This window comes from Apodemus sylvaticus, chromosome X, assembly GCF_947179515.1.
Source record: "Apodemus sylvaticus chromosome X, mApoSyl1.1, whole genome shotgun sequence".
NCBI lineage: Eukaryota > Metazoa > Chordata > Mammalia > Rodentia > Muridae > Apodemus > Apodemus sylvaticus.
The window spans coordinates 110,342,853-110,360,895 of record NC_067495.1 but is presented as its reverse complement, the minus strand read 5'-3'; positions in this window follow the sequence as shown (position 1 = coordinate 110,360,895).

Sequence of the window (18,043 nt, the reverse complement as noted above, 5' to 3'; positions counted from 1 at the left end):
AACTTTATTTTGGGTGTAGTATTTATCGAATTAACAGAGTATAGCCTAGTACACAGTCTGAGTTATGAAAAACCTTGTCTCCAAAAAAAGAATTTTCTTTAGATAACTAATGGTTTCATAGGTGAGGCAGAACTTACTTTGAATTTTAACACTGGCACTCCTTACATAATTACCTTCCATACTCCTCACTCTTGATTTAAAGTGAGAAGTGTGACACTGTTATTTTCACTTGAACTTCTTTGATGTTACTGGACTAATTTCAATATCATTATATCTCAACAAATAGGGAGATCAGAGAGATTGAGAGAAACTGATGATTGCCAATTTGTAAAATAGTCAGAAAATACAGAACATCTTTTGGGCAAGCTTATTATTTTATATAAACATGATTCATAGTTCCTGAAAACAATAATAATACTCACATCAATGATCAATGCTTACAAATCATGGTAACAAGATGCATGATACTGATAAAATTTGAAATATTCTGATACATTGCAATAGTGGCAGAGATGAGTATATACTAATATGAGTGCATACTACTTGAAAATGACTCTACTATACAAACTTCCCACAAATTCTCAAATGTTAAAAAGAACTCTGATATACAATAAAGCAAAGCACAAAGTCGTATGGTTAGGATCAGAAACTTTAGTAGATATGCTACCAACAATATAAGAGAGTGAGGCTTACTTTGATTCCTTTCACATTTCCCTGAATACTATCATTCTGGAAGATCTCTAGAACAGAAAACTCTAGGTATAGAATACTTTTCTTTTTCTGTCAGTGTTTAAAAAGGAAAATCTAGAGGAATTAACAGGTAGCATGAATAAAGAGTTACGGTTATAGGTTCAAGAATCAAACACCTATAGTTCAGACTCTAGAATTTATTGTCTACTATTTTATGACTTTGAACAAATTAACACATATAAAAATATAACCCAAATCGATCAAAACTTCGGATGGTGGAGAAGCATCTTAAAAAATGCTGCTCAACTTCATTAGCCATTAGGGAAATGCAAATCAAAACAACCCTGAGATTTCACCTTACACCAGTCAGAATGGCTAAGATTAAAAATTCAGGAGATAGCAGGTGTTGGAGAGGATGTGGAGAAAGAGGAACACTCCTCCACTGCTGGTGGGGTTGCAAATTGGTACAACCACTCTGGAAATAAGTCTGGCGGTTCCTCAGAAAACTGGGCACCTCACTTCCAGAAGATCCTGCTATACCACTCCTGGGCATATACCCAGAGGATTCCCCACCATGTAATAAGGATACATGTTCCACTATGTTCATAGCAGCCCTATTTATAATTGCCAGATGCTGGAAAGAACCCAGGTATCCCTCAACAGAAGAGTGGATGCAAAAAATGTGGTATATCTACACAATGGAGTACTATTCAGCCATTAGAAACAATGAATTCATGAAATTCTTAGGCAAATGGATGGAGCTAGAGAACATCATACTAAGTGAGGTAACCCAGACTCAAAAGGTGAATCATGGTATGCACTCACTAATAAGTGGATATTAACCTAGAAAACTGGATATAATCCACACATCAAATGAGGTACAAGAAGAAAGGAGGAGTGGCCCCTTGTTCTGGAAAGACTCAGTGAAGCAGTATTCGGCAAAACCAAAACGGGGAAGAGGGAAGGGGTGGGTGGGGGGACAGGGGGAGAGAAGGGGGCTTACGGGACTTTTGGGGAGTGGGGGGCTAGAAAAGAGGAAATCATTTGAAATGTAAATAAAAAATATATCAAATAAAAAAAAAAAGAATTGACAAATGGGACCTCATTAAAAAAAAAAAAAAAAAAAAAAAAAAAAGACCTGTACCCAATGAAACTGTTATAGCTAAATATATAGGCAAAAATGTGATACAGAACTAGATTTTTTTTATCTTAACTGCATAAGTGACAATAGCAAAAATAAACATTTATTTATACTGAGCTAAAAAGCCTTTCCAGATTCATCAATAAAATGCAGCTACAACTGTAGACTAGGAGAAATACTGGCAAATCAAGCATCAGTTAAACGGTTAGTATCAAAAATACGTAATTAGCTCACACATCTTGTAGCAAAAAAAAAAAAAAGTCACTTAAAGTGAGCACAAGGCCTGAGTAAATGTCTCCCATGCATATATGTGTACTCAAAGGAAATGCTCTGGGTCACCAGTCACCATGGAAATACAAATAGTAAGTACAGCAGGTTATCACTTCAAAAAGAAAGACTGATCAAAGAATGTAAATTTGTAGTTACGTGATGAACTTTGAGAAGCTAATCTACATCATACCTCTGGGGTTAGTGTTGTATTCTATGCTTAGAAACAGAGCAGAGCTTCTGTAATTTCATCATTCAATAAATACAATTATGTTAGTTGGTGTATATTTTCATTGTTTATCTTGATAATCTTTTCTCACTAACATTTGCAGCGAATATCTTAAATATATAAATTGTATCTGTAAGTATATTTTAACAAGGTTGGATAAAATAACATTTTTAAATGTTTGTGTTTTTCAATAAGGAAAACTCCAAGATCTATGTTATATAACTAAAACATTACACAACACTTGGCATTGTCTAGATAGATGAACAGATTAATCAACATTAGAAGGTGCTGTTATCTTTTATTTTTGGCAGTGGGATATGTGTCTAAGAGGTGATATAGTCTTAATGATGCTACTAAAATTCAAAATTCTAACACTAGTATATACTCACTTGTGAGGAAGAAGATTTTTCTTCTATAGAAAGGATGTCTTAGACTTCAGAGATTGTAAGTTATTATCTCATAGCCTTTGAGCATATCTGCCCTAGGTAACCCAGCCAGTACTCTCTATAAAGTCCAAATAGCTGCATAATCTCTTTCAATAACAAATCACTATAGGCTTTGTATCTCATTAAAGTTATTTTCTGACAGCTGTACACCCACTGCCACATCTGTTCATGTAGTTGTTTGCAAGTAAATTTTAATCGAGACCACTGACAGTTTATAAACTGGTACTTAAGTACACTTTTTAAAAATAGAACTGTTATACTCTCCAACTTTGATATAAAATAACTACTAATATTTTCTGCTTGGACAGAGATCATGATGATCAGATGGGAGATTTACAGCTGACCGTAACATTTCTACAGAGCTGACCTGATGTTCCAGTCAGGTTCTCAAAGAGATTCGCTTCATTTGAGACTCATATACTGTGAATGTATGTTTGACTTTGAGAAAAGGTAATAATAATGCTGCATAAATACTGCTGAAATTGGTTACCCCTAAAAGAGTGGTGCATACAAATATTTAGGAGGAGAAAGGAAGACAGTCAAAGATTATAAATTGGGCAAACATTTATTGTGTTTTATAGAGAAGATGACTATTTTTAAAGTGATAAATGCATATGTTATCAGTGATTGAACCTTTGGTGGCACAATATTAGTATTATTCGGCCTCAAAATGTGTTGTTTTTAATTCATTTCCCTTAACTATAATATTTAGCATGTTGTTGTGGGAGTGGTAACTACAAGGTATGAGACATAATTTCTTTCATGTGACAGATGGAATAATAACTTAGAACTTGGCAGCTATGTCCAAGAAAAAAGCATAGAAGGCAAACATATTTGACACATAAGCGTTGCTGAGTTCATTCTCAATCCCTGAAACCTACATAACATGGGAAGCAGAGAAGGGACTCCACAGCAGTTGTCCTCTGACTTCTACACATGTTTGGTCATATACCCATAAAGGGCATGGAAAATCCAAGGAATGCTGGATAAATCCTATGTTAATTTACTTTGTCATTCATCTATGTAACTAAAGATTATGATATGTCCTATGGAATATTGATGGTAATATTATAGTGTGAGACACATAATCCATTCTTTCTAGATGTTTATTTTCTAAACAATAAAATATTTACAAAACATATATATGTAAAGCAAGTTAGACTGTTTAAAAACATGCTATTTAGAAACAGAGCTGAAGAGATTACTCAGAGGTTAAGAACAATGTTCGCTGACACAGAAATCCTGGGATCAAGTGTAGTGAGTGTTCTGGAATTTTGGTTTTTGTTTTTTAAACATAGATACATTATAAGAATATGTTTTTATTTTAATTCCAATTGTGGGGATATGGGGACTGCTTAGGACTGTCCCCTACAGCTGACTATGATTTGCCTTGTGCTCTAGCAGGGGCATGGTTTTGCCAGCTGCAGATAGTTTCTGTGATTGTGTGGCATTTGGAATGTTGGGAACTTTCCAGAGGGTATATAGATGTTAGGGCCCCAAGAGGTGGGGTGGATGGTTGTTGGTCATTCAGGGGGTTTGGTTATGTTTTGTTAGTATTCATGCTGAAAGAAATAACAAGAAGAAAGTAGATTTAGAGATCTCTCTCTATCCCCCATTCTTTTTTTGTCTCATATTTAGTGATAGGGAGTGAAACTAGGGGGATAAATGTTAATAAGAAGAACCCACAAAGCAGCAGAGTAGTGCTTCTAAGAAGGAGGAACAAAATGCTCACAGGAGGAAATACGGAGACAAAGTGTGAAGCATGAACTGAAGGAAAGGACATCCCCCTGCCCCACCTGGGGTTCCATCCCATATACAATCACCAAACCGGACACTATTGCAGATGTCAGGAAGTGCTTGTTGACAGGAATCTGATATGGCTATTTCCTGAGAGGCTCTGCAAGAGCCTGATAAATGTAGAGGCAGATGCTCACAGCCAACCATTGGACTGAGTGCTGGGTCCAGATGGAGGAATTGAAGAAGGGACTGAGGGAGCTGAGGGGTTTGCAGCCCCATCGGGGTGGGGAGAGCAACAGTGTCAACCTGCCAGACCCCCTGAAGCTCTTTGGGACTGGACCACCAACCAAAGAGTACATATGGAGGGACCCATGTCTGTGGTCACATATGTGGCAGAGGATGGCCTTGTTAGAAAAAAATAAAAAAGAAGAAACAAAAAAAATTTAGATTCAATGATCTCTACCTGTCTCTCACAGCTCTTTCTTTGTCTCCTATCTAGGAGTAGGGGGTAAAACTGGAGGGGTAACGGGTGGGTGAAAGAAAAATTCAAAGCAGTAAAGACCAGCTACATTCAAGTCGTATCATCCACATGACAGCTCACTGGCATACATGGCTCCAGATCTAGGGGATCTGAGACACTCTTCTGGTTTCCACAGGCACAAAGCATGTGTGTGGAACACAGTTATACAAAAAGCAAAACACCCATACACATAAAATAAAACAATTCATTTTTAATCAAAAATAAATAAAATGAAACATGGATAGTTTCTATGTAACTGACACTGACCAAGGACCTGATTGATGAGGACATATGGATTCCTTTTAGGCAAAGACTGGAAGGGGAAATTGAGTAGTTGGGAATGGAAAATGAGATTATATGAAGGGTAGATTTTGGATAAGTACTTGGTGATATAGTGGATGAGTCATATAATTTTAGAAAACTGAGTATTAGATACAATGTTGAGCAGAAGCCTCTGTAGTATACATTGACATTAATGGATTCTGTTCATCTCAAAATATATTCAAATCAAGAAATGTTGAAAGATTTTAAGGCTCACCATATAAAAATTGTACAGGACTATGTTTCCTTTTACAGTCTGACTACAATCCTTTTAAACTGTCTTAATTACACGTTATGCACCTTTAATCCATAGCAATAAAGTTAAGACTAATTTGTTGAAGGAAGCTGCCTGTTTGAAAATGTTTAATTGAGGGGCAAAGTGACAAATCAGAGAAATATTTGACAGAATGAGTAAGAGATGGGATATGCCCAACTCACACAAGAACATCACATAAAATAGAAGCTACTTAAGAGAAGGAAAGAGGAGAGAGAGGGGAGACAGGGGGGAGAGGGACAGGGAGAAGTGGGATGGGTGGGATGGTGTATTTATGTACCACAGTTTTACCAGAAAATTTTACAAAGACAGATTACATAAAGAAGTAGCTAGATACAGATCCAGAGAGACTGAGTCAGAAGATTAGAAGATATTGCCAAAATTATTATAGGCCAAGTACAGCAATTAACTCAGAAGCCAAGAGAAGCTAGATTGAATGAGTCAACTTAGAATATTAGATTGTTTGGACGCTAGAATCTTCCAGGCTTAGATTTAGGGATAGGTAAAACAGAGAAAGAAATGTACCAGGCTCAGCCCAATCCATGTATTCACACAGCTCAAATACAGTGCTCATTTCATGCCATTACCTGAGGAAATAAAAGTAACATTTACTTACATGCATTTATTAATGTATATACTGTACAACACCTACATCATACCAACTGCTATAGGTATCACCTTATTTTTATTATCATTATCTTTAATCTTTCTTTTTATAGTCCAGTTGTTATCCCCCTCCCATTCTGCCCTCATCCCTTTGACCCATTTCTCCTCCATCTCCAAGAGGATGTCCCCCACATCCCCACAACCTGCCAGGCCTTCTCATTCCCTGGGGTTGTCAAGTCTCTCATGGGTTAGGTGCATCTTCTCTCATTGAGGGCAGACCAGGCAGTCATCTGCTTTGTATGTGTTGCGGGCCTCTGACAAGCTAGTCTATGCTGCCTGGTTGGTGGCTCAGTGTCGAGAGATCTCAGGGGTCCTGGTTGATTTGAGACTGCTGGTCTTCCTCTAGGTTCACCTTCTTCCATAGCTTCTTCCAGCCTTTACCTAATTCAAACAATGGGGTCTCTGGCTTCTGTCTATTGGTTGGGTGTCAGTATTTATTTCTGTCTCAGTCACCTGATCTTTGGGCCTCTCAGAGGACAGCCATGGTAAGCTCCTGTCTATAAGCACATCATGTCAAACCTTCGAGCCTCCCCTTAAGATGGATTCCAAGTTGGGCCTGGCACTGGACATCATTTCCCTCAGTGTCTTCTCCATTTTTGTCCCTGAAGTTCTGTTAGACAGGAACAATCTTGGGTTAGTGTTTTTGACTGTGGGATGGAAACCCCATCCAGCCACGTGATACCCTGTCTTTCTATTGGAGGTGAGTTCTACAAGTTCCCTCTCCTCACTTCCTGTTTGACAGAATGATAGAGATTATTCTCCCAGACTAGATAGCTGCTTTTCCTGTTCACTAGCTATTTTTAAACTTAGGTTCTCAGCTCATATTATTCCATTTCCCAATCTAAAACTAAATTATTATCCTTATTGTTTTTCCTTTTCCATCATTAATCATATGAGTTTTGTGGGATTGCTGGGGTAAACTCCATATCCTCAATACATGCTAGCCAACTCTTTACTAGCACTCTTTAGCACTCTAAGTCTTTTTCTTTTCCTAATGTATCTTGAATCATCTTTTCTGACTCATTGTCCTTAATCCTCATTACAGCTTGCTATAGTCCAGAGCATTCTCATCATTTAAGTGACCTATGGTAGCTACCTCTTTCACACTGATGTTACATCTTCTAATGAATCACCACGTTGCCAAGTATTATCTTCCTGTAGCATAAATCTGATCGCAAAATGATCAGACTTAGAGTCAGTGATAAATAGGATCAATCTCTATGTGTTCATGAAAAAAATTCTTCCTGTTTTCCCCTTATAAGTACTTGTGTATTGAGACGCTCACAGACTTTCCAGTTTCCCTTAATTATAAAATGTACAATGATATTTGAGATTATTAGACTTTTAAATATAAGAAAATAAGAATATAATTTTATAATAATTCTGATGCCAAATATCTATGGCTAGAAGGAAAATCCATCTCCCATAGCTAAGATCAAGATGCATGTTTGTCATGCTTTTGCCCAAGTCCATTTTATCCCTGTATGCTATTTTTCCTATTCTGCTTCTCACCCTTAAAGCAAATATTGAACAGCCATATGGAGACTCCCTTACTTTCTGCACACCCATGTTTTCGCTCATCATATTATCATTGTCTATAATATACTTCTTTCACTTTCATAACTTTCAAAAACACCATCTTTTCTGTACCCTATGAGGTGGTTTGAATAAGAATGACACCCATAGGCTCATTGATTTGAATGCTTAGTAGCAAGTGAGGTTTCAAAATGCCCATGTCATGATCCTCCTTTTTTCTTCCTTTCTTCTCCCAGCATTCTCTCCCTGTGGATCAAAATGTAACTCTTAGCTACTATCCCAGCTCCATGTGTGTTGCCATGTTTCCCATCATGATGATAATAGACTAAACCTCTGAAACAGTAAGCAAACCACCAATTAAAAGCTTCCATTTATAAGAGATGCTTTGGTCGAGCCAGGCAGTGGTGGCACACACATTTAATTCCAGCATTTGGGAGGCAGAAACAGGCAGATTTCTGAGTTCTAGTTTAATCTTGGTCTACAGAGTGAGTTTCAGGACATCCAGGGCTACACAGAGAAACCATGTCTCCCTCCCCCCAAATAAGAGGTGCTTGGTCATTTTGTCTCTTCGCAGCAATAGAGAGATAATATATCAATAGCTATGTAAACCCTAAGAGTTATATTATCTTAAGTATATAAATTTATTATGTATAGCAATTATCTAATGAGCATATTGTGGTATGAATATTTTATTTTATTTTTATTCGATATATTGTTTATTTACATTTCAAATGATTTCCCCTTTTCTAGCCCCCTACTCCCCGAAAGTCCCATAAGCCCCCTTCTCTCCCCCTGTTTTCCCACACACCCCTTCCAACTTCCCCGTTCTAGTTTTGCCAAATACTGCTTCACAGAGTCTTTCCAGAACAAGGGGCCACTCCTCCTTTCTTCTTGTACCTCATTTGATGTATGGATTATGTTTTGGGTATTCCAGTTTTCTAGGTTAATATCCACTTATTAGTGAGTGCATACCATGATTCACCTTTTGAGTCTAGGTTACCTCACTTAGTATGATGTTCTCTAGCTCCATCCATTTGCCTAAGAATTTCATGAATTCATTGTTTCTAATGGCTGAATAGTACTCCATTGTGTAGATATACCACGTTTTTTACATCCACTCTTCTGTTGAGGGATACCTGGGTTCTTTCCAGCATCTGGCAATTATAAATAGGGCTGCTATGAACATAGTAGAGCATGTATCCTTATTACATGGTGGGGAATCCTCTGGGTATATGCCCAGGAGTGGTATAGCAGGATCTTCTGGAAGTGAGGTGCCCAGTTTTCGGAGGAACCGCCAAACTGATTTCCAGAGTGGTTGTACCAATTTGCAACCCCACCAGCAGTGAAGGAGTGTTCCTCTTTCTCCACATCCTCTCCAACACCTGCTGTCTCCTGAATTTTTAATCTTAGCCATTCTGACTGGTGTAAGGTGAAATCTCAGGGTTGTTTTGATTTGCATTTCCCTAATGACTAATGAAGTTGAGCATTTTTTAAGATGCTTCTCCAGCATCCAAGTTCTTCAGGTGAGAATTCTTTGCTTAACACTATACCCCATTTTTTAATAGGGTTGTTTGTTTTTCTGGAGTCTAACTTCTTGATTTCTTTTTTTTTATTCGATATAATTTATTTACATTTCAAATGATTTCCCCTTTTCTAGCCCCCCCTCCCCAAAAGTCCTGTAAGCCCCCTTCTATTCCCCTGTCCTCCCTCCCACCCCTTCCCACTTCCCCGTTCTGGTTTTGCCGAATATTGTTTCACTGAGTCTTTCCAGAACCAGGGGCCACTCCTCCTATCTTCTTGTATCTCATTTGATGTGTGTATTATGTTTTGGGTATTCCAGTTTTCTAGGTTAATAACCACTTATTAGTGAGTGCATACCATGATTCACTTTTTGAGTATGGGTTACCTCACTTAGTATGATGTTCTCTAGCTCCATCCATTTGCCTAAGAATTTCATGAATTCATTGTTTCTAATGGCTGAATAGTACTCCATTGTGTAGATATACCACATTTTTTGCATCCACTTTTCTGTTGAGGGATACCTGGGTTCTTTCCAGCATCTGGCAATTATAAATAGGGCTGCTATGAACATAGTAGAGCATGTATCCTTATTACATGGTGGGGAATCCTCTGGGTATATGCCCAGGAGTGGTATAGCAGGATCTTCTGGAAGTGAGGTGCCCAGTTTTCGGAGGAACCGCCAAACTGATTTCCAGAGTGGTTGTACCAATTTGCAACCCCACCAGCAGTGAAGGAGTGTTCCTCTTTCTCCACATCCTCTCCAACACCTGCTGTCTCCTGAATTTTTAATCTTAGCCATTCTGACTAGTGTAAGGTGAAATCTCAGGGTTGTTTTGATTTGCATTTCCCTAATGACTAATGAAGTTGAGCATTTTTTAAGATGCTTCTCCAGCATCCCAGTTCTTCAGGTGAGAATTCTTTGCTTAACTCTATACCCCATTTTTTAATAGGGTTGTTTGGTTTTCTGGAGTCTAACTTCTTGATTTCTTTTTTTTTTATTCGATATAATTTATTTACATTTCAAATGATTTCCCCTTTTCTAGCCCCCTCCCACTCCCCAAAAGTCCTGTAAGCCCCCTTCTCTTCCCCTGTCCTCCCTCCCACCCCTTCCCACTTCCCCGTTCTGGTTTTGCTGAATACTGTTTCACTGAGTCTTTCCAGAACCAGGGGCCACTCCTTTCTTCTTGTATCTCATTTGATGTGTGTATTATGTTTTGGGTATTCCAGTTTTCTAGGTTAATATCCACTTATTAGTGAGTGCATACCATGATTCACCTTTTGAGTCTGGGTTACCTCACTTAGTATGATGTTCTCTAGCTCCATCCATTTGCCTAAGAATTTCATGAATTCATTGTTTCTAATGGCTGAATAGTACTCCATTGTGTAGATATACCACATTTTTTACATCCACTCTTCTGTTGAGGGATACCTGGGTTCTTTCCAGCATCTGGCAATTATAAATAGGGCTTCTATGAACATAGTAGAGCATGTATCCTTATTACATGGTGGGGAATCCTCTGGGTATATGCCCAGGAGTGGTATAGCAGGATCTTCTGGAAGTGAGGTGCCCAGTTTTCGGAGGAACCGCCAAACTGATTTCCAGAGTGGTTGTACCAATTTGCAACCCCACCAGCAGTGAAGGAGTGTTCCTCTTTCTCCACATCCTCTCCAACACCTGCTGTCTCCTGAATTTTTAATCTTAGCCATTCTGACTAGTGTAAGGTGAAATCTCAGGGTTGTTTTGATTTGCATTTCCCTAATGACTAATGAAGTTGAGCATTTTTTAAGATGCTTCTCCAGCATCCCAGTTCTTCAGGTGAGAATTCTTTGCTTAACTCTATACCCCATTTTTTAATAGGGTTGTTTGATTTTCTGGAGTCTAAATTCTTGATTTCTTTTTTTTTTTTATTCGATATAATTTATTTACATTTGAAATGATTTCCCCTTTTCTAGCCCCCTCCCACTCCCCAAAAGTCCTGTAAGCCCCCTTCTCTTCCCTTGTCCTCCCTCCCACCCCTTCCCACTTCCCCGTTCTGGTTTTGCCGAATACTGTTTCACTGAGTCTTTCCAGAACCAGGGGCCACTCCTCCTTTCTTCTTGTATCTCATTTGATGTGTGTATTATGTTTTGGGTATTCCAGTTTTCTAGGTTAATATCCACTTATTAGTGAGTGCATACCATGATTCACCTTTTGAGTCTGGGTTACCTCACTTAGTATGATGTTCTCTAGCTCCATCCATTTGCCTAAGAATTTCATGAATTCATTGTTTCTAATGGCTGAATAGTACTCCATTGTGTAGATATACCACATTTTTTGCATCCACTCTTCTGTTGAGGGATACCTGGGTTCTTTCCAGCATCTGGCAATTATAAATAGGGCTGCTATGAACATAGTAGAGCATGTATCCTTATTACATGGTGGGGAATCCTCTGGATATATGCCCAGGAGTGGTATAGCAGGATCTTCTGGAAGTGAGGTGCACAGTTTTCGGAGGAACCGCCAGACTGATTTCCAGAGTGGTTGTACCAATTTGCAACCCCACCAGCAGTGGAGGAGTGTTCCTCTTTCTCCACACCCTCTCCAACACCTGCTGTCTCCTGAGTTTTTAATCTTAGCCATTCTGACTAGTGTAAGATGAAATCTTAGGGTTGTTTTGATTTGCATTTCCCTAATGACTAATGAAGTTGAGCATTTTTTAAGATGCTTCTCCGCCATCTGAAGTTCTTCAGGTGAGAATTCTTTGTTTAACTCTGTACCCCATTTTTAAATAGGGTTGTTTGGTTTTCTGGAGTCTACCTTCTTGAGTTCTTTATATATATTGGATATTAGCCCTCTATCTGATGTAGGATTGGTGAAGATCTTTTTCCAATTTGTTGGTTGCCGATCTGTCCTCTTGATGGTATCCTTTGCCTTACAGAAACTCTGTAACCTTATGAGGTCCCATTTGTCAATTCTTGCTCTTAGAGCATACGCTATTGATGTTCTGTTGAGAAACTTTCTCCCTGTACCGATGTCCTCAAGGGTCTTCCCCAGTTTCTTTTCTATTAGCTTCAGAGTGTCTGGCTTTATGTGGAGGTCCTTGATCCATTTGGATTTGAGCTTAGTACAAGGAGACAAGGATGGATCAATTCGCATTCTGCTGCATGCTGACCTCCAGTTGAACCAGCACCATTTGTTGAAAAGGCTCTCTTTTTTCCACTGGATGTTTTCAGCCCCTTTGTCGAGGATCAAGTGGCCATAGGTGTGTGGGTTCATTTCTGGATCTTCAATCCTGTTCCATTGATCCTCCTGCCTGTCACTGTACCAATACCATGCAGTTTTTAACCCTATTGCTCTGTAGTATTGCTTGAGGTCAGCGATACTGATTCCCCCAGAATTTCTTTTGTTGCTGAGAATAGTTTTAGCTATCCTGGGTTTTATGTTATTCCAGATGAATTTGTTAATTGCTCTTTCTAACTCTGTGAAGAATTGAGTTGGGATTTTGATGGGTATTGCATTGAATCTGTATATTGCTTTTGGCAAAATGGCCATTTTAAGTATATTGATCCTGCTGATCTATGAGCATGTGAGGTTTTCCCATTTTTTTTAAGGTCTTCTTCCATTTCCTTCTTCAGAGTCTTGAAGTTCTTGTCATAAAGATCTTTCACAAGTTTGGTAAGAGTCACCCCAAGATACTTTATACTGTTTATGGCTATTGTGAAGGGGGTCATTTCCCTAATTTCTTTCTCAGCCTGCTTATTCTTTGAGTATAGGAAGGCCACTGATTTGCTTGTGTTGATTTTATAACCTGCCACTTTGATGAAGTTGTTTATCAGCTGTAGAAGTTCTCTAGTGGAGTTTTTTGGGTCACTTAGGTAGACTATCATGTCATCTGCAAATAATGATAATTTGACTTCTTCCTTTCCAATTTGTATCCCTTTGACCTCCTTATGTTGTCTAATTGCTCGAGCTTGTACCTCAAGTACAATATTGAAAAGATAAGGAGCGAGGGGGCAGCCCTGTCTAGTCCCTGATTTTAGTGGGATTGCTTCAAGTTTCTCTCCATTTAGTTTGATGCTTGCTACCGGTTTGCTGTATATTGCTTTTACTATGTTTAGGTATGGGCCTTGAATTCCTGTTCTTTCCAAGACTTTAAGCATGGAAGGATGCTGAATTTTGTCAAATGCTTTTTCAGCATCCAATGAAATGACCATGTGGTTTTTTTCTTTGAGTTTGTTTATGTAGTGGATTGCATTGATGGATTTCCGTATATTGAACCAACCCTGCATTCCCAGGATAAAGCCTATTGATCATGGTGGATGATCATTTTGATGTGTTCTTGGATTTGGTTGGCAAGAATTTTATTGAGTATTTTTGCATCGATGTTCATAAGGGAAATTGGTCTGAAGTTCTCTTTCTTTGTTGGATCTTTGTGTGGCTTTGGTATCAGCGTAATTGTGGCTTCGTAGAAGGAATTGGGTAGTGTTCCTTCTGTTTCTATTTTGTGGAATAGTTTGAAGAGTGTTGGTGTTAGGTCTTCTTTGAAGGTCTGATAGAATTCTGCACTGAAACCATCTGGTCCTGTGCTTTTTTTGGTTGGAAGACTTTCTATGACATGGGACTGTTTAGATGATCTATTTGGTCCTGATTTAATTTTGGTATTTGGTATCTGTCAAGGAAGTTGTCCATTTCCTCCAGATTCTCCAGTTGTGTTGAGTATAGGCTCTTGTAGTAGGATCTGATGATTTTTTGGATTTCCTCAGTTTCTGTCATTATATCTCCCTTTTCATTTCTAAGTTTGTTAATTTGGATACTTTCTCTGTGCCCTTTGGTCATTCTGGCTAAGGGTTTATCTATCTTGTTGATTTTTTCAAAGAACCAGCTCCTGGATTCGTTAATTCTTTGTACGGTTCTCTTTGTTTCCAATTGATTGATTTCAGCCCTGAGTTTGATGATTTCCTGTCTTCTACTCCTCCTGGGTGAATTGGCTTCTTTTTGTTCCAGGACTTTCAGGTGTGTCGTTAAGCTGCTAGTGTATGCTCTCTCCATTTTCTTTTTGGAGGCACTCAGGGCTATGAGTTTTCCTCTTAGCACTGCTTTCATTGTGTCCCAAAGATTTGGGTATGTTGTACCTTCATTTTCATTAAATTCTAAAAAGTCTCTGATTTCTTTTTTTATTTCTTCTTTGGTCAAGGTGTCATTGAGTAGAGTATTATTCAGCCTCCATGTGTATGTGGGCTTTCTGTTGTTTTTGTTGCTATTGAAAAATCACTCTTACACCATAGTGATCTGATAGGAGGCATAGGATTAGTTCGTTCATCTTATATTTGTTGAGGTCTGCCTTGTGACCAAGTATATGGTTGATTTTGGAGAAGGTACCATGAGGTGCTGAGAAAAAGGTATATTCTTTTGTTTTAGGGTGAAATGTTCTATAAATATCAGTCAAATCTAATTGGTCCAAAGTTTCAATTAGTTTTACTGTGTCCCTGTTTAGTTTCTGTTTTCCCGATCGGTCCATTGAGGAGAGTGGAGTGTTGAAGTCCCCCACAATTATTGTGTTAGGTGCAATGTGTGCTTTGAGCTTTAGTAAAGTTTCTTTTACGAATGAGGGTGCCCTTGCATTTGGTGCATAGATGTTCAGAATTGACAGTTCTTTTTGGTGGATTTTTCCTTTGACCAGCAAGAAGTGTCCTTCTGTGTCTCTTTTGATGACTTTAGGTTGAAAGTCAATTTTATCTGATATTAGAATGGCTACTCCTGCTCGTTTCCTGTGACCATTTTCTTGTAAGATTGTCTTCCAGCCTTTTACTCTAAGGTAGTTTTTATCTTTGACACTGAGGTGTGTTTCCTGTATACAGCAAATTGTAGGGTCCTGTTTCCTTATCCAGTCTATTAGTCTATGTCTTTTTATTGGGGAATTGAGACCATTGATGTTAAGAGATATTAGGGAATAGTGATTATTACTTCCTGTCATTTTTGATGTTCTTTTTATATTTGAGTGGTTATCTTCTTTTGGGTTTGATGAAGGAAGGTAACTATCTTGCTTTTTCCAGGGTGTAGTTTCCCTCCTTGTATTGGAGTTTCCTCCTATTATTCTTTGCAGAGCTGGGTTTGTAGAAAGATACTGTCCAAATTTGGTTTTCTCTAGACTCAGTGCCTGAGCAGCTAGGCTAGCCTTGTGTGCATCAACCCGGTTGGGAGTTCCGCTGCCCAGCAGAGTTTTCAGCACACAGAAAAGATCCCCTCAGCATACACCATCAGCACTCCCTGAAGGAGCAAACGGGCACCATCTGGCTCACAGACACAATCTGGGGTAAAGAACACTAGGGCTGCAAGGGCACCCAAGAGGAGGAAAGCACATCAGCAATCTGCAACAGGGGAAACCCTGTCATCCAGTGTTGCAGAAATAGCCCTAGAGCCTCTCAGGAGGCTGAAACACCAGCCAGAGACAAGACCAATTAGCTCCAGAGAACAAGATGGCAAAGGGCAAACGCAGGAACGCTACCAACAGAAATCTAGGCAATATGGCAGCATCTGAACCAAACTCTCCAACATCAGCAAGTCCTGGTATGAATATTTTAAATGCTGACTCTTCTAAATTATTTTATTTTTTATTTTACTGTGTGTATGTTTCCAAATGTGTGTGTGTTTGTGTGTGTGTGTGTGTGTGTACAGTTTGCATGACATATGTGTATGCCTGCAATAGCCAGAAGATGTTGTTGGACTCCAAAACTGCTCTTACAGGTGGTTCTAACTCCTCTGATATGGCTGGCTGCTGGGAACATAATCCAGGTACTTCTAAAGAACACCAAGTAGTCTTTATCACTGAGCCATCTCTTCAGGCCTTAAAGGTGAGATTTTTTTTAAACACAACTATATGATGTTTAACAGACAAATTGTTGATAATCTTAGAATATTAAATGAAGTTTACACACACACACACACACACATTGTTTTGACATAGTAGAAGAGATTTTTATTTGCCTAATACAATTTAGCAGTGACAACTCTGATATGTACAGGTGATTTACCTATATGGCTACATATAGACACTCTATATTGAGGCAACCCACTAAGGTATTACATGATGTCAAACTGCTCCTAAGAAATATATGAAGTATATTGTCTCTTGAATAGGGCCTGGCCATTGCAATCATGAATATACAATACCTTGGGTTAACTCCACAAGACCTGAACACACACACACACACACACACACACACACACACACACACACACAGTCTTAGGATTACTATTGCTGTAAAGAAACACCATGACCAAAGCAACTTGAAAAGGATGGCTTTTATTTGGATTATACTTCCACATCACTATTCATCACTGAAGAAAGTCAACATAGGAATTCAAACAAGTCAGGAACCTGGAATCAGGAACTCATACAAAGGGTGTGGATGGGTGCTGCTTACTGGCTTGTTCCCCATGCATTGCACAACCTCCTTTCTTATAGCAGAGGGATGAGAGCACTCACAATGGGCTAAGTCATACCCCATCAATCACTAATTAAGAAGAGCTAACATAAAACTATCCAGAGCACATATAAAATTTTAAAATGTAAAAAAAATCAATTTTAAAAGAACATGACTTATGTGCATGTGAACCCAGAAGGCTGTATGAATTTAGGTCATAAGAGGGATAGATAAAGACTTAGCAAATTACCTATGAAAAGCTTCATTTATTTTGGATATCCAGAAATTTTTCTTATATGCCACCAAGGTTCTTATCGATTGAGTTAGTTTTAAAAGAAATGTATTTTGAGAAGTTGACTTGATCACTTGGTCCCAGATGGGTTTAAGATACTACACATAGTTATGTTTCTTTCCCAAACAATGCATTTTTTTAAATTGATGGACACTTAATACCTAAGGTTTGATTTTTTTTTTCCTGGTTCAGTGCTTTGTTGTGACAAAAGTAATCTTTTGACTAGGTAAATGCAATGTTGTGGTTAGGAAGAATGCAGGTTTTGTTTTTGTTTGCTTTTTTAGTTTATTTTTGGAAAGATTTACATATTTTAATACTGAAAAGTCCATTTAGTTCATTTGGAAGAGACAAAAGCAAGTAATACTCCCACCCACCAACTTTAAACCTCTAAAGGTTAAAAACATTCAACTACATTTATTAAGATGGATGACGATACTTCAACATAAACCATGGGTCACACCATTGTGTGTGTGAGTCCTTACAAACCCACCTCTGTTCTCCTCCAGGGTATTCCCTTAGAGCTGTAACTGATTTTGTTTCCAGTTTTCAACCAAATCCATTTGGGATAGCAATATATTTTCTGTTTCTGAAAGTTTTGTAAGAATATCGGATGAGAAGCTGAGTTAGTCATATGACGCATGGTGGTAGAGAAGGGAGAAGATCTGGTTTCTATTTTATAGACTCTGAAATATCTCATTAACTAAGCCAAAAGAGTCAGGAAAAGTAGATGCTAGAACACTGAAAGTCACCCAAGGGCTGGAAAAATGGCTCTGCAGTTAACATCACTTGTTGCTCTTGCTAAGGGCCCAGATCAGTTCTTAGCACCCATATCTTCTCTGAGGAGCTGCTTCATACTGTATTTACAAATGTACAACTCATATTCATTTGGTGTTCTGTTATCAATGAAATGTACGAGATTCTCAAGGGAATGCTGACTGATTTGGATTCATAAAAACAAAAAACCTGACCTGTCAGAATCCCATCACTATATGCCAATAC